Source organism: Canis aureus, chromosome 1 (assembly GCF_053574225.1).
Source record: "Canis aureus isolate CA01 chromosome 1, VMU_Caureus_v.1.0, whole genome shotgun sequence".
In the NCBI taxonomy this organism is placed as follows: domain Eukaryota; kingdom Metazoa; phylum Chordata; class Mammalia; order Carnivora; family Canidae; genus Canis; species Canis aureus.
In genome coordinates this window covers 6,500,481-6,517,864 of record NC_135611.1, presented here as the reverse complement: position 1 = coordinate 6,517,864, position 17,384 = coordinate 6,500,481, and the positions used below count along the sequence as shown (strand labels likewise).

The 17,384-nt window shown below is 38.9% G+C and overlaps 1 protein-coding gene across 9 annotated transcripts in view; it reads right to left on the bottom strand.

The window, feature by feature from the left end:
• The window catches only part of NETO1 (neuropilin and tolloid like 1), a 128,334-nt gene that overhangs the window by 86,883 nt on the left and 24,067 nt on the right, over positions 1–17,384 (bottom strand). The window lies entirely within an intron of this gene.

Sequence of the window (17,384 nt, the reverse complement as noted above, 5' to 3'; positions counted from 1 at the left end):
AACCTAATATATTTCTGCTTGCTGCTCTCACTTCTGCAGGCTATTAGTAACGGACAGGCTGAAGGAGTATTTATTATAATTCAGGTTTCCATTTAAATCTTTATAGTTTGAGTGTTTATATGCATATTTTTACTTATATAGTAGTGTAATAAAAGCTGTTCTTAATATCACTATAGTTTTACTTGCAAATGATACTATTCTATTCCATCTTCTAATGTAGGATTTATGATATCTGTAACCTGAAACAAATAAAATGAGCAAAAAAAAAAAAAGTCAGAAATTCTCTTGGATCATTTGAACATTCTCCAATGTAAATAATTATTATTAATGTAAAATGTTTTTAAATATTTATTCCATTTGCTGTTCTCTGGTCACAAACCTATAATCATTGTGTAGATAGATGATGATAGATGATAGATAGATAGATAGATAGATAGATAGATAGATAGATAGATAGATTCAAAAAGACCCATGGTAAGCACTGAATAAGACACTGCCTCAGATCAGGATGCTACACATACCTAGAAATATTTAATATATCAACATGTAATGCTACAGAATAACATATAATAAATAACACTGCCAAATCTGGGGGGATAGTCCATAAGAGGAATGACACAGGAATTTAAAGCAGAGGAAGGTCACCAAGGATAAGAAGATCTGGGAAAAAATATTTTATGAGAGAAGTAGAACATTTTCTCTCAACAGGGTAAAATGCAAGGAGAGCTGCACTTTGGATGATTAATGATGAGGAACCTGAGAAAAATATGGCAAAGGGTGGTATAGAGCTTCTCAGAGAAAACAAAAAGTTACTATATGATCACACTTCCCTTCCTTCAGTTCTGGCTCCTTGGTTGCCATGACAACCACCACGGTAATTTTGAAATAATACAAAATCAAAAGAGGGAAAAGCAAGACAAAGTAATCATTGATTGAATAAACAACCAGTTGGCAGGCTGCACTTAGCTTAGGACTACAAGTGCCCACTGGACATATTTCTTCCTACTCTGGAAACAGATCTAATCATGCTTCTTGTCCAAATGCTCATTAAAGGTTCAAAGGTTTACATTGAAACTAGCAAAGAAGAGTGATTTTAATATATGCCTATTTTTTTAAAAAATATTTATTTATTCATGAGAGACACACAGAGAGAGGCAGAGACACAGGCAGAGGGAGAAGCAGGCTCCCTCCTTAATATATGCTTACTAAACAACATTCCATTCATTGTCCTGAAAATTTCGCATGCCTGGATTTGTTCAACTGTCACCCTAACTTGACAGCTTCATTCTGTTGTTCTCACTTTCCAGGTGAGAGATCTGAATGTCACCAAAGCCACCTGACTACCAACTGGTGCAGCAGGATTTTAATCAGACTCCCTGTGGTGAGATACTTCCTTCTAAATCACAGCTTTTATTTTGTTGTAGAAAAATCTTTGGAACACCAGTTAAAAGGCTCTACATAGGGACGCCTGGTTGGCTCAGTGGTTGAGCGTCTGCCTTTGGCTCAGGGCGTGATCCCAGAGTCCCACATCGGGCTCCCCACAGGGAGCCTGCTTCTCCCTCAGCCTATGTCACTGCCTCTCTCTTTTGTCTCTCATGAAAAAATAAATAAAATCTTAAGAAAAAAAAAAAGAAAAAAGGTTCTGCATATGTGTGACTTTGTGCCAGATCTTTAGTATTCAATACTAATAATTTTCCTATACACATAGTCTCTGCTAGATGATAAAATACAGATAAAATACTTGGGCCCAAGAGCCAATTTCATTTTGAAGTTGTGTGAGTTTTTTAAGTTAATCAACTAGTTAAGAAATTGATTTCTTTATGAATGATTCAAAAGTAATAGGAAAAAACTTAGTTGTCAATTTCATATGTTGTTGTTCAGATCATAATGAAGTTGAAGATAGAGAAAAATCCATGTTTTATAAATCATTAAGTTATTTACATGTTTACTTTTGGCCCTGAAACCATCTCCAACTTTTTTATTGACTGAGAAATAAAATATTATCTTGAGTTTTTACTGGCACATTTGAGTAAAAATATGGTACATAGATGGTAATTCTCAGGCACTGCTGATAAAAATATATATATATATAGTTTCTAGGCTAAAGAACTCACAATATGTTGGGCAGGCAGTGTGGGGAGGTCTAACATTACAATGGAAAGATTATGAATGCCCGAGTAGGGATAAACATAAAAAGTACCTCACAGAGAGGGTGGACTTCATGTGGGTTGTAAACCAGAAACTGGAATTTGCTAAATGGGAGAAACTTTCTAGATGGAGCAAGTGTTCTCAGAGGCACAAGCGGTGGTACATTGGGTGTTCTGAGTGTGGTTCAAGATGCTCAGAGTTCTGGCACTGGAGCATCCAGAGATGAGGCTAGACAGGGAGGGAGATCACAAAACACTCTGTATGTTGTACTAAAGACTTTAGATTGTACTCTGCAGACAAAGAGTTGCCAATAAAGAATTTTCATTAGGCCAGCTTCACAATTAGGTGTGAATTTTAGAAAGCCCATTCTAGTAGATGTTTGAGAATTGCGGGGCTGGCGATTCTGAAGTAGGAGCCCAAGCTAAAAATCTGTTCTTCAGTCTCATTGTTAGTGTATAGAAATGCTGCTGACTTCTGGGCATTGATTTTGTATCCTGCCACACTGCCAAATTGATGTATGAGTTCTAGCAATCTTGGGGTGGAGGCTTTTGGGTTTTCTATGTAGAGTATCATGTCATTGGCGAAGAGGGAGAGTTTGACTTCTTCTTTGCCAATCTGAATGCCTTTAATGTCTTTTTGTTGTCTGATTGCTGAGGCTAGGACTTCCAGCATTATGTTGAATAGCAGTGGTGAGAGTGGACATCCCTGTCTTGTTCCTGATCTTAGGGGAAAGGCTCCCAGTGCTTCCCCATTGAGAATGATATTTGCTGTGGGCTTTTCGTAGATGGCTTCTAAGATGTTGAGGAATGTTCCCTCTATCCCTACACTCAATACCATGGACTTTCTTCGGAGACTTAGAACAAATTATTTTAAGATTTGTGTGGAATCAGAAAAGACCCCGAATAGCCAGGGGAATTTTAAAAAAGAAAACCATATCTGGGGGCATCACAATGCCAGATTTCAGGTTGTACTACAAAGCTGTGGTCATCAAGACAGTGTGGTACTGGCACAAAAACAGACAATGATCAATGGAACAGAATAAAGAATCCAGAAGTGGACCCTCAACTTTATGGTCAACTAATATTCTATAAAGGAGGAAAGACTATCCATTGGAAGAAAGACAGTCTCTTCAATAAATGGTGCTGGGAAAATTGGACATCCACATGCAGAAGAATGAAACTAGACCACTCTCTTGCACCATACACAAAGATAAACTCAAAATGGATGAAAGATCTAAATGTGAGACAAGATTCCATCAAAATCCTAGAGGAGAACACAGGCAACACCCTTTTTGAACTCGGCCACAGTAACTTCTTGCAAGATACATCCACGAAGGCAAAAGAAACAAAAGCAAAAATGAACTATTGGGACTTCATCAAGATAAGAAGCTTTTGCACAGCAAAGGATGCAGTCAACAAAACTCAAAGACAACCTACAGAATGGGAGAAGATATTTGCAAATGACGTATCAGATAAAGGGCTAGTTTCCAAGATCTATAAAGAACTTCTTAAACTCAACACCAAAGAAACAAACTATCCAATCCTGAAATGGGCAAAAGACATGAAGAGAAATCTCACAGAGGAAGACATAGACATGGCCAACATGCACATAAGAAAATGCTCTGCATCACTTGCCATCAGGGAAATACAAATCAAAACCACAACGAGATACCACCTCACACCAGTGAGAATGGGGAAAATTAACAAGGCGGAAAGCACAAATGTTGGAGAGGATGCAGAGAAAAGGGAACCCTCTTACACTGTTGGTGGGAATGTGAACTGGTACAGCCACTCTGGAAAACTGTGTGGAGGTTCCTCAAACAGTTGAAAATAGACCTGCCCTATGACCCAGCAATTGCACTGTTGGGGATTTACCCCAAAGATTCAGATGCAATGAAACGCCGGGACACCTGCACCCCGATGTTTCTAGCAGCAATGTCCACAATAGCCAAACTGTGGAAGGAGCCTCGGTGTCCATCGAAAGATGAATGGATAAAGAAGATATGGTTTATGTATACAATGGAATATTACTCTGCCATTAGAAACAACAAATACCCACCATTTGCTTCAACGTGGATGGAATTGGAGGGTATTATTCTGAGTAAAATGAGTCAATCGGAGAAGGACAAACATTATATGTTCTCATTCATTTGGGGAATATAAATAATAGTGAAAGGGAATAGAAGGGAAGGGAGAAGAAATGGGTAGGAAATATCAGAAAGGGAGACAGAACATAAAGACTCCTAACTCTGGGAAATGAACTAGGGGTGGTGGAAGGGGAGGAGGGCGGGGGGTGGGGGTGAATGGGTGATGGGCACTGAGGGGGGCACTTGACGGGATGAGCACTGGGTGTTATTCTGTATGTTGGCAAATTGAACACCAATAAAAAATAAATTTATTAAAAAAATAAAAATAAAAATCTGTTCTAATAACTTGGGTAAAAAACAATATTAGGAGCACCTAAAATTAGTGCTGAGGTAGAATGATCAGGTGGAGATTCAAAAAATCACCAGAAAGCACTTCTGTGGTACATGAGCATAAAGTAGAGGGAAGAATGGTGGATATAATGGCAGGTCACTGCTTGGCAGACCAGGGTTGGCTGTGTCATTATCCCAAATAGGAAACACAGAAGGAAAACCACAGTTTTCTGAGGAGAAAATACTGATATTCTCGAGTTTGAAGAGGAAATGGGACCTGCAAGCGAAAGCAGCAGTGTGTCGGGAAATAAATGGGTGAGAAGTATATCCTTCCATATGTTGACACTATGGCTAATGTTTGGAACACAAATGTGACTCACTTCCTTATGAATCTCACAGTGTAAAGGGAGAAAAAAATATGTAAATAGATAATTACAATGCAATGTGAGAGAGCAAGGAAAAGATATAGGTACACACACACACACACACACACACATACTGGAGTGGAATGGAGCCATCCTTCTGTGTTGAGACAGGAAGAGGAAAGGTGTAAAGACAAAGTGAACAAGAGAGTAGCGTTTAGAAATGATTCATTAATGTTCTCACCACAGAGAAGAAATGATAATGGTGTGAGGTGATGGAAGTGTCAGCTAACAGGACAGTGATAATCCCTGATGGATATATACGTGGATCAAGCAATGTGGTACACCTTCCACTTCTACGCCACGTTCTACGTCAGTTCAAACAAACAAATGTTTATCAAGCAGCCTCGAAAGGCAGAATACTCTTTTTAAATAACAGATCAAACTATGGCATTCCCATATTCCTCAGCTTTCAATACTTACTCATTCTCTTAAGATTTAAATTAGACTTGCTATTATGTAATTCAAAGCTGCACCTAGATTGGTTCTGACTCCCTCATCTTCTGCTACTTCATTTGAGTGAGAGGTGAGGACTCAGTGAGTAGGAAAGAGAAAATCAAATCTATTTCATATGATGTGGACTTGGGTTTCTAGGGGAACCATAGTGCTGTTGAGCAATCACAAATCCTAGGTTTAGGGAATGTTCCATATTCCGTCTTCATCTGGGGTGTGGAATCGATGAGCTCAAGGCTGGACATCATAAGTTCAACATCTGGAGTGCATTTAGGGGATGCCTAGTGAGTAGCTCTGAATGCAGAATTGGATCTCTGGAGACAGTGCAGTAACACAAATGAAAGGATACCAAGTACCCTAGGTTTAAGAATCAATGAATCACTGCATTTCTTGGTAAAATAAAAATTGAGTCAAAGTAATGTTCTTCCTTACTGTGAAGATATCTCTAAGTTTAATTTGTCATTTTAGTTTACACAGGAAGTACTTCATAGGAGTTAAGGCAAGTGTTAGGGTCAGACTGCAAGGACTTTGATTTTTCTGCTGGACTTTGTAAACTGAGTGATGCTGGGTAAGTTTTTCACCTTTTCTTGGGCTTCTACTTTCTTCTTTCTATTAAAGGAAAATAATTATATACAGAACTGATTTGGTGGCTTATCTCAATGGGGTTCAAAGAAGAATAATCTTACTTTATTTCATTTCCCACTCTAGCCTTTGACTGTGGTAGAATTTCCTTTCCCTGTTAGTAAATGAGAGCTTGGGAGGCTCCCCCAGGTTTTTAATTCCTAAGACACCACTTGTTATGAACAGTTAAGACTCCCTTTCTGATATTCCAGCCATTTCAAAATCCAATAGTCACATATCATCACATTTGACCCCTCCCCTCTCCATCCCTAACAGATGTCTCTAAGAGAGCCCTGCAGAGGGAGAGGGGAGACATGACTTCCTTCCCTTCCTTCCTTCCTTCTTCCTAGCTTCCTCAACCCTCTTATCTCCTGCAACTATCTGGCTGAGTCACAGGTTAAAGGAAAAGGAGCAGAAGTTTATAGATTTAGCTGTAGAAATTAGGAATTATCTCTTGACTATTGAGGAATCCCTGTGAGTGGCAGGCATTTAAATAATGGTTCTCACACAGAGGTCACAGTGATGAGAGCGATTTGGACTCTTCTTCAACTTGTCCTCTTTGACTCATGCCGTGAGACCGCTCTCCTAAGTCCACTAGATTTTACCTCCCTGATGGTCCACCTGGCTGGGCAGGGACCACCTGGCCCATTGGAAACATACATCTTGCTACGCCAAGACATGAGAGTCCAGGTGTGACCCTCTTCTCCCCTGTATTTCTGCTTCTGTCACCAGCCAGTCCAACCAGATCCTAGCCTCTTAAGTTCTTCAAGTAAGAAGCAGGCAGCATTCCCTTGGCTCACATGTATTTCCAAACCCTTGGGCACAGGTGTCCCAGAACTCTCTGGTCACATGGTGCCAGTTCGTCTCTTGGGACAACTTCCCAGCTCCACTTGTGGGAACTCAAAATTTTTAAGACTCTTTTAAGACTCTTAGAGAATCTCCAACCAGGATGAAAATTCTCCTATTCTAAGACTTTGTGAATTTTCAGGTTTCTTCATAATAAAGTCTGTTGGGAAGTTGTGGGGTGAATTTTGAGGCACAGTCTTGGTCACTTAAGTCCCACATGAATATACCTAACAGTTGTCCTTAGAATTTTAACATTTTTCCTTACTTATTTTTCTCAACTGTAAGGTTTTGACTAAAATTTGCAGGCAACAGAAAACCTTACATCCTGTTATATCTGTAATAATGCTTAAGTGTTTAGGGTTGTCGTGGAGGTTGAAGGCAGTAATGCATAGAGGACCTAAGTAGATTTGCCTGTTATTTTTTTCTGCTCTTTCACAAATCAATGAACCTTTAACAGATGTATACTTCTGTTACTATAATGTCAAACAAAAGTAAATAAAATAATGATAATTGTCTTGCTGCAGAGCTCTTAAGAACTGAGTAACAAGAAGTTCTGCTGAATATATGAAGTGAAGATTTTGAATCTGTCCCCTCCCTACTTGAGTCAAAAGAAACGATATAGAATTTGGAGTTAGAAAGAGTGGCTGTCATGGTCAGCTCCTCTAGTCACCAGCTACACCAGGCTGTACAAGGCACTTAACTGCTCTGCTAGAGACTGAATGTTTCTGCCTGACCTCCCAAATGCATTTACTGAAAACCTAATCTCCAAGATGATGGTATTAAGTGGTGGGCCCTTCGGAAGGTGGTTAAGTCATGAGGACAGAGCCCTCATGAATGAGATTAATCCCATTATAAAAGGGACCCCAGAAAACTGCCTTTTCCCTTCTCCATGGGAGGACACAGTGAGGAGGACTGTCTATGGTCCAGGACATTGGCCCTCACCAGATACTCAATATGATCTTGGCCTTCCAGCCTCTAGAACTATGAGAAGCAAACTCCTGTTGTGTAGAAGATACCCAGTCTCTGATATTTTGTTATAGCAGCCCAAACAGGCTGAGACAGGTTCCAAAGTTCAAATTACTCACCTATAAAACAGAGGAACAGGGGAAACAATACAAATTCGTTTTGAAAAATCAAGTGATCAACATTTCTAAAAACATTTTTAATGGGATATGAATGATTCTACAATTTTAGAATGTTAGAGCTTCAACAGTCTCAGATGACATCAAGTTCCATACGCTTCTTTTATAAATGAGCAAATGGAAGTCTTAAGTGGGTGAAGGACGTGCTCAAGGTCACATGGCTTGTTCTTAATCCAGGACCCATCAGACCTTGGCATTACATAAGTGCCTTGAAGGGGAGATAACCTTCTCTCATTTTAGTAGAACACCTCAAATGTCTTTAAAATGCCTACTTCTCTAATTTCTTTTCACAAAAAATAAAGTACATACTTTCCCTAAGGTATATAGAGAGTGTAAATAGAGAGATATTATCCACATTAAAGGAACAGAGAAAGGGGAAAGGTTAATTTTTTTCTAAGCTTCCAATATCCAAGAATATTTAAGAATGGTTCTTATTAAGATGATTTTGTTTTTAATTCAGCCATAGTCCTTTGTATTTGCTTGACTGTATTTGTCTATTTATCTCCGACTCCTGGAGGACACAAAGCAGGTGCTAAATGACCACTGGTTGTGAACGTGGAGAACAAGTGAAGGATTTCCAATGCTCTCAGAGTCAGAAGCTGTTCCTACCCCTTCATCATTTGTCCCACTGCCTAGAAGTATAACCCCCGTGTTTTATTCCCTTGAAACCAGGAAGTTTTCTCAGGGCTTATGAGTCACCATTTGAAATGCAGGTTGTCCTGACTTGGCTTGAGTACAACTCCCCATCAGTAGAGACTGGTTTATAGGAGCATTTTCCAGTTAGGACAGGAGCTCAGAATAAATATCTACATGAAAGAGACACCAGATGAGATTCTAAGGTGAGTTCTGACCATGGACAAGGGAGGGAAACATGGCAGGTGGAAGCGGGAAAGTGTAATACTGAAAGCTAAGAATGAATTAACCACAATTCTCCTTCTCCATCCTCGGTTTGCTTTTTATTCTCTCATGAGAAACCAGAATAGTCTTAAAATAAGCACCTTTTTTTTTTTTTTTTAAATAAGTACCCTTGATCTAGTAACATTCAATTTCTATGTGTCCAGTGATTACCCTAGATCTGGAAGCCATCACAGACATTATCAGAGTGCCATCTAAAGGCAAACAACCCAACAAATAAATCTTTGGGTGCCAGTCAAGCATTCTCTAGTTCAAGGATCATTCTTCCAATGATACAAGCAATAGGGGAATAATTATTGTGGATGATTTATAAAGATCTCAGAAAGACTGCTAGTGGACTAAAGAAATTTTCCACAAACATGCATTATATAACCCAATAAGGAATTTGAGCTTGCTCCAATAGCAAATTCAGAGGTAAAGGAGGAAGAAAAAAAAAAAAAAAGCTTCTTGAAAATTGCACTCTGGGATTTAACCAATAATATAGATATAAGATTGTGGTTAATTTAAGTTTAAAGGTGGGTTAATTTCCTGGTGACCCAGTGTTTGTTTTAGGGGTTCAAGGTAGAATGATTGACACCAGATGTGATCACAGTGGGAGGGTAATGAAAAGGTTGGTAGACACTAAGTAGAGCAGATGAATGGTGACTACCAACATACTTAATAGCAGGTTATTAGCGACCTTTTGTAGTGTCCCTGCTAATGCATATCACCCCAGGCAATGTATTATTTTCCAAAGAAGGGAGCCCCTTCCTCACCCTTACCAGCAGCATAAATTTGGGGAACAACAGTTGCTGGTTATTTAACTATTTGGTACCCTTCTGTTTTGGTGACATTTGTTCTTCTAGGTGTTGTTCTGATCATCAAAGGGATGAAGGAGAGGCATCTGGGAGGCAGAGGCTGAGTCAGACTTATGGATAGACAAAAGAATGTGAGATAGGGAGAAGGAAAGAATATTTGGAGGGGAAGTAAATATTTAAATAAAATATTCAGGAAATCTGTTTTTTGATATTTGAAATAATTACCTAACCCAGCTCCTTGAGAAACCTTTAGCAAAATTTGCCTTGTGGATCAGGGACTTGGCTATGATATTTGTGGCTTCGGTATGGAGGGATGAAATGGTTCCCAACAGTTTATAAACAGGCCCAAGGTGAGAAAAGAAGGCTCACAGTGTCCTATCTAACAGATCACATATATATTATCTTACTTAGTCCTTGCAAAATCAGATCAAAGTCATTGTAATAAGCACCTGGCAGACAAGAAATCTCAAGCACAGAGGGGCTAATTGTTTTGTTTTCATTAGTAGCTGGAGAGTATCCTAACTGCAGCAAAACACAGGCTCACCTTACTTCCCTAACCTGTTGCCAGACTTCCCAGAAGTAAAGTCTTAGCTTTGTGCTGCCTGGCACAAAAGTTGTGCTCCCCTTACTGTGTCCCTCGGAGAGGGTCCCCTTACTGTGTCCCTCAGAGAGGGTCCGAGGTCTGTGGCACTCGGACCTGTCACCACTAACACACACCAGGGGTTGTCCCACTTTGGCACCCGCGGTCAAGAAAGTGCAATAAAGAGAAAAGACATAGAGCTCTTTCTGAAGTTTAATTAAAAAAAAAAAAAAAGCCAATAGATGCTATTTCTACTTAATAAAACAAAATATATAAGGAAATGTTTGCAGGCGGGAGGAAAAAGGGTGTCACTGCACTTGCAACTTTTCTAAGTTTGAAATTGCTTCACTATTTTCATTAGAAGTACAAAGAAATATCTATATTTCTTCAGCTTCTGTGGGGGCAAATATACAAAATGAAGATGACTGAGGCCTGTTATGATTTCAATATTTGAAACAGTCATTTACTCTTTTGTTACTAGCTGACAACACAGAAATTGAGTGAATTAGTCTTTTCCTATGACAAATATGCATTATGATGTACTTGACAATATATTATTTTTATGGAATAAAAATGGACTCATAACATAAATTATAAGCAGTGATACTATTGTTACTAATATTGATGATTAACGTGATGATGATGATGATACCAATGATGAAAATAAAATGTTATAATTAAGATTTTAAAAATCCAGGGCAAATGTTTTGCTTAATTATTATATGAGGGAAAATGTTGCTGCTGTATGAAAGATGTTAGACTATAGTGAAAAGAGAAACTCTAGGATCACCAAAAACATCTCAAAACTCCACAATCAAATCACAAAGGGTGAAAAAAAAATCAATATTTTTAAGAAGTTAAGCCCTGAAGCAAATAATTTGTTGACGGTGGGGACTAATACCTAAAAATTCTTTTATCCAAGTCTCAGCTTTGCTAGAGAGATGACCTTGAGCATAGTATTTACATTTTTAATCTTTTTTTTTCAAAAATCCAAAAATCCAAAAATGGCAATGATATACTACCTATAAAAATCAAATGGGATAATGCACGCAAAGTGCTTAGAACAATGCCTGGTATATAGTAAGAACTCAATAATTCATTATTTTTGTTAAGATGAATATCTTATAATAAGATTGTAGAAAGCAGGAATCACTGCCTAATTATACCATTATTTCATATGAATTAATTTTGAATGACTTACATTTATTTATTGTTAAGCCAGATAATTTCACAGAGAAATTTGGGAGAGAGGTGTTTTATCTAATAAATAAATCCAGATACTTTCACTGAGAAAGAAGCTATTTTTTTCTGTAAATATGCAGGATACACATATAAGAATATTTTGCAAAAGAGGATCCCCTTTCTCAGTCCAACTATCTAAATCATAGGCATCGGTAACCTCTCTTTCAATATCTTTAAAAGCAAACGTATCACTTTCTATTATTTTATTCTCCAACATAAGTTAGGACACAATCACCAAATCACTGAGGATAGCTACCTCAGACATTTCCACCTCTCTTTCTCTACATGCACACCTGATGTGTCATTACATCTTTTAACTTGCTCTTTCACTACTGTGCCACACACGCTACTCAAATCTTGGTTCTCACAATTTCTTCCGTGCAGTGGGAATTATTTTATCTTCATTCTCTGTGCTTTTAGTCTGTCTCTACTCCATCCATCCATTGCAATTCAATTTAAAATATTAGCACATTTCTGACCTTTCCTGAAGTTATGTCGGTGTCATTCACAGAGGTTACAGAACCATTCACTATCTGAATCCGATTATTCTTCTGGTCCTTTCAACTTCTCTCCTTTCAAAGTCACACATCTACTTTCTAAATGGTCTTGACTACCTACCATACATGTTACCAGCTTTTTCATACCTAGTATCTTACTCCTACCTTCTTGGATTATTCAGCTCCACTCATTCATTCATTTATTCATATCCAAGTATTTATTCAAATCAATTTTTTTAAATGTCAATGAATGCTAGGCACAGTTAAGGCACTGGAAATTTAAAGGTGTAAACCAAAGTTCCTTCCTTTTAAGAAGTTTGGTGTTGACAGAGAAAAAGAATATTTCTGTAATGGACTCTTCAGGGGCATGGTAGAGCTATGGCTGAGTAAGCATGGGCAGACACACATCTATGCGTCTCCCTCTGTCTAGGTCTCCGTCTATCCCCATCCTAGGGATGGAGGGAGGGCTGTGTGGGGAAATGCCATTGCAGTACAGGCCTCATCCAGTGGCTCCCCCACTTATCCATGGTACTCATCACACTGGTTATAAATACAATTTCTTCAAATACACTAATTTCCTCAAGAACAGAGTCTATATCTCAACCTTATCTCAGCATTTAGAATAGAGTCTGAACCAATTATGGGTCAATATTCTTTTATTTTTGTTGAATGGATCTACAAAACAATGAATCAGAGGTTCAAATGTGATCTCAGGGAAAATCACGCCACATGTTAAGTAATGTCAGTATTTTGACTGCATCGCTAGGTAGAAAAATCTATAATGATAATGTGTCTAGTGCTGGTCTCTCATGAGGAAACTAAAGCTAGGACATTAAGTAAATTGCTATCGCCAAAGTCACATAAGAAAGTTTCCAAGCCAGAATCTGAACTTAGCCAAAAGCTAGCACTAGGGCCCATGTCTGACCACATTTCATAATACTAGTATATACGTGTGTGTACTTACATATATATATGTGTGTGTACATTACACACACACATATATATATGCAAGTCCATATACTATATGAAACTATGCAAAAACTATGACTATGAGAAAAATGGGCTTATGAAGAAATGGAGAACTAAAGACACATACAAATAAACTATAGCAATGATTTGGCACATTGCTAATACTTGCTGAAAGGAAATAAGTATCTTCCAACATCTTTTAAAAGAAAGACCTAAAATAAATTCTTTTTAGCTGAATATGTATTAATACTACAGCTTCAAATTATTAAGGAGTTAAAATTACTAATATTTTTTCCCTGATGAGGAAATATAAGTCACATTGAAAATAGTCTGAAACCGGAACACCTGGGTGGCTCAGCAGTTGAGCATCTGCCTTTGGCTCAGGGCGTGATCCTGGTCCTGGGATTGAGTCCCACATCGGGATTCCTGCAGGGAGCCTGCATTTCCCTCTGTCTATGTCTCTGCCTCTCTGTGTGTGTCTCTCACAAATAAATAAATAAAATTAAAAAAAAAAAAGCAAATAGTCTGAAAACAGTGAGAATCTCTAGAACATGGGTACTTTATAGGCATAAAGGAATGAATACTTCATCCAAAAATAATGAGAAAAACATACCAAATCACATTTTTTAAAAATTTTCTTTATTTATTCATGAAAGACACAGAGAGAGAAAGGCAGAGACCAAGGCAGAGGGAGAAGCAGGCTCCAGGCAGGGAGCCTGTAGAGGGACTCGATTCTGAGACTGGGATCACCCTGAGCCAGGGACAGGTGCTCAACCGCTGAGCCACCCAGGTGTCCCCAAATCACATTTTTCCCCCAAATCACATTTTTTAGAGTGACTTTTACCTTCACAGAAGTCGGGCTTTACTGTGGATTACTCTATGTTCTAGAATAGAACATGTAAGTTGTTGTTAAAAGAAAAACCATATTCCAATTTGAAGCCTAGGCAGTGAAAAGTTTAGCACAAAGAACCTAAGTGCCAACCTTGACATTTCTAACAGAAACCTAACTACCATATTTATTTATATAATTGCTACATCTCTCCTATGCTAGGGGGTCATAAATAGTTCAGATGGAAATGGTATCTGGATCGTTTTTTTTCTAGAACATGTGGAAACAGACCAAAACAAAAGCAAAACTAAGAGCGAATGGGACTGGCAGAGTCAGGAAGTGCAATATAGGGCCTGGATATTCGACAGCCTGGAGGAGCAGCAAGGAGAAGGGAGTGGGAGACACACTGCCAGGGAGTCGTCAAGAAAAGAGGTGTGCAGCCACTGGCAGTAAATGGAAAATGCTGGAAGGAATGGGTGGCAGGCAGAAGCAGAGGAAGAATCCAAGAAAATAACAAATGGGATGGTCTAAGTGAAAACCATATAAAAGGTAAAACAGCTGTCAACCAAACATCAGCATGGTTGTATTACTGTTTAAATGCTCATTGTCCCTTAATTTAAAATTGAGCTATAAATACAATTTGAAAATTATTATTAAAAGATAGTAATAAAGGCAGCCCGGGTGGCTCAGCGGTTCAGCGCCGCCTTCAGCCCAGGGTGTGACCCTGGAGACCGGGAATCAAGTCCCACGTTGGGCTCCCCACACGGAGTCTCCTTCTCCCTCTGCCTGTGTCTCTGCCTCTCTCTCTCTCTCTCTCTTAAATAAATAAGATCTTAAAAAAAAAAAAAAGAAATTCTTCTTCAATAAAAAAAAAAGATAGTAATAAACACCTGCAACAAAAACTACGAAGAATTTTCTCACCAGTTAGCCAATTATCTATGGCAGAAGGTCTCTGCAGAGCTAATTCATCCTCATGCCCATGGAAGCCCTCGACTTCGGACTTTACTTGCCATCTTGTGACAACTGTCTTCTTTCCTAGTTCCCTCAGCGCAGCCACTGACCATTCTACAAATTCTACTTTGTTTGCCCGCCCAATCTGCTACACTTTCCTCTCACACAGCATCAGAAAGTACAACAGTCTGGGAATATCTTAAGGTAGAACTGATTTTCTGTATCACAATTCTCTCTGAATCACTTAGAGAACCTCCTTGGGACTTTGAAGTGCAAATTTCAGGAGAGAAGTTCCCAGGGAATAAAAGACTTCTGATTTGGGTTCTGATCAATAGAGAACAGAACAGAAGTGACATATTCATGACTAACATGTCCTCCTGCTTAAAAAAGTCAAGTTTAGTTCTTTTGTGGGTACATGACTTGCTGATTGTCAAGAGTCCTACTATATTATTATCACTCTGTAATTCTTGTGGTAGTCTAGTTGAAGGGAGGTGTCTGAAAGTAGTCGGAAAGGGAAAATGCCATAAGGATGTACTGAGGCAGAATTTCAAGCAAGTCAGCATAGCTGTGAAAATGGTGGGAAGCTGGCCAAGTGAGCAAGCAAGAACAGACAGCAGAGCTCTTTTGAAGCAGAGGCATCGGGCAGATACACCGTGAAGAAGCAGAGGCTTCCAGAGTGCCAGGTTCTACAAATAGCTATTATTACCACAAACAAAAATACCACCATCCCATGTACATCTTCAGGAAGGACTGCAAGTCATTACTTTGTTGCGATTTCAGCCATATTTAGGCATAAGGATGGCATTTACATAAAATCAAATGATATATCTACAGATATATGCAAACATCCACATAGAAGGAGACTGTCAATTTACGTGTAGGAACGTCAAGCTGAAACGATTTGGTATTCTCCATTTGGAACACAGGTATTTTAAAAATTTCAACTGATAGACTCAAAAGTATAATGTTCTTCTTCCCAACAATGAATCCTTACATTATTTGTTTACTTTCTCTATCACTCCCCAAATTTTAAGACATTTTAGTTAATGACATGCTACCCTAATTTCTTTGTGCTCCTATCACAAATTAGCACAAATTTGATGTCTTAAAACAGCACAAATTTATTATCTTACAAGTTCTGGATGTCAAGTCTGAAATGGGTCTTACTGAGTCAAAATCAAAGTGTTGGCAGGGCTATGTTCCTTTTCTGGAGGCTCTAGGAGACACTTCATTCCTTGCCTTTTTCAGCTTCTGGAGGCTGCCTGCATCTCTTGGCTCATGGGCACCTTCTATCTTCAAAGGTAAGGGCCGCTGGAGTCTTCCTCACATCATATCCTTCTGACAGATTCTTCTGCCTTTTCCTTCTGCACTGAAGGACCCTTATGATTACACTGAGCCCATCCAGATTATCTGGGATAATTCCCTTATCTTTGGGTCAGCTGATTAGCAGCTTTAATTCTGTCCATACCCTTAATTTCCCTTTGCCATGTAAAAGAATATACACACCGGTTCCAGATTTCTAAATGAAGACATCTTTGTGGGCCATTATTCTTTCTACCATGATCTAGCCTGTGGCCCACCAAGATTCAAGCCCACCCCACACACAAAATACATTCATCCCATTCCAAGGCACCCAAACATCTCAACCCACTACATATCAACTCAAAGTTCAAATCGTATCAGCTCAACATCTGTATCAGCTAACTCAGGTATGGAAGAGCTACTTCCCAGTGGCACAAGTTCTCTCTATCTGTGAACCTTTAACTCAAGACACATCTTCCCTGCTCCCAATACACAATGGTGAGGCAGGCATAGGGTAACATTTATAGACATTTCTTCTTAGAGGGGGAGAAAAGTAGAAGGAAAAAGAATTCCAACAGTCCCAAGCCAACTGTGAAATCCATCTGGAAAACTGCACTTGGTTTCAAGGCCTGGAAATTATCTTCTGTGATTCTCAGCTCTACTTCTGGGCTCCAAATCCCATCATCTGGGCTTGGGGTTGTGCCCGCTGAATCAGCCTTCCTCTTTCATGAAAAGTAGAACATGCCCAGGGAGCTGAGAAGTTTTATCAGCAGGTTTCTTGCCTGTAGATATTTGGTGGTCTTACCATTTTCTTTTACTTCATTCTGTCTCCTTCAGTTCAAGATGGCAACATTTCTGCTGATACAACATTCTCAACAACCTCATAAGTCTCCTGTGTATATCACAAGATCCACTCTATTAGCCAAGAGTCTCCTCCACAGGTCTTTTCTAGATAATCCCATGTCTATTTTTGGCTTCTGCTGAGATGACTGAAGAGATTTATGAGTCACACACTTAATCATTTGAAAGAGCCTTTTGTGAGACTGAATATTTTGATGTTTTTATCTTTCCATAGGATTAGGAAAAGGTTGGCTAGCTCTACCTTCATTTTTTTCTCTCTAGAGCATGTCTTTTCAGCCCCATCCCAAGATCCCATAAATGTCAATGGGATGTGAATCTCTTAATTTTAGAATCGTTGGTAATCTAACAAATCATTAAGCCTCAATTGCTTTTGTTTAAAAGTTCTTTCTCCAA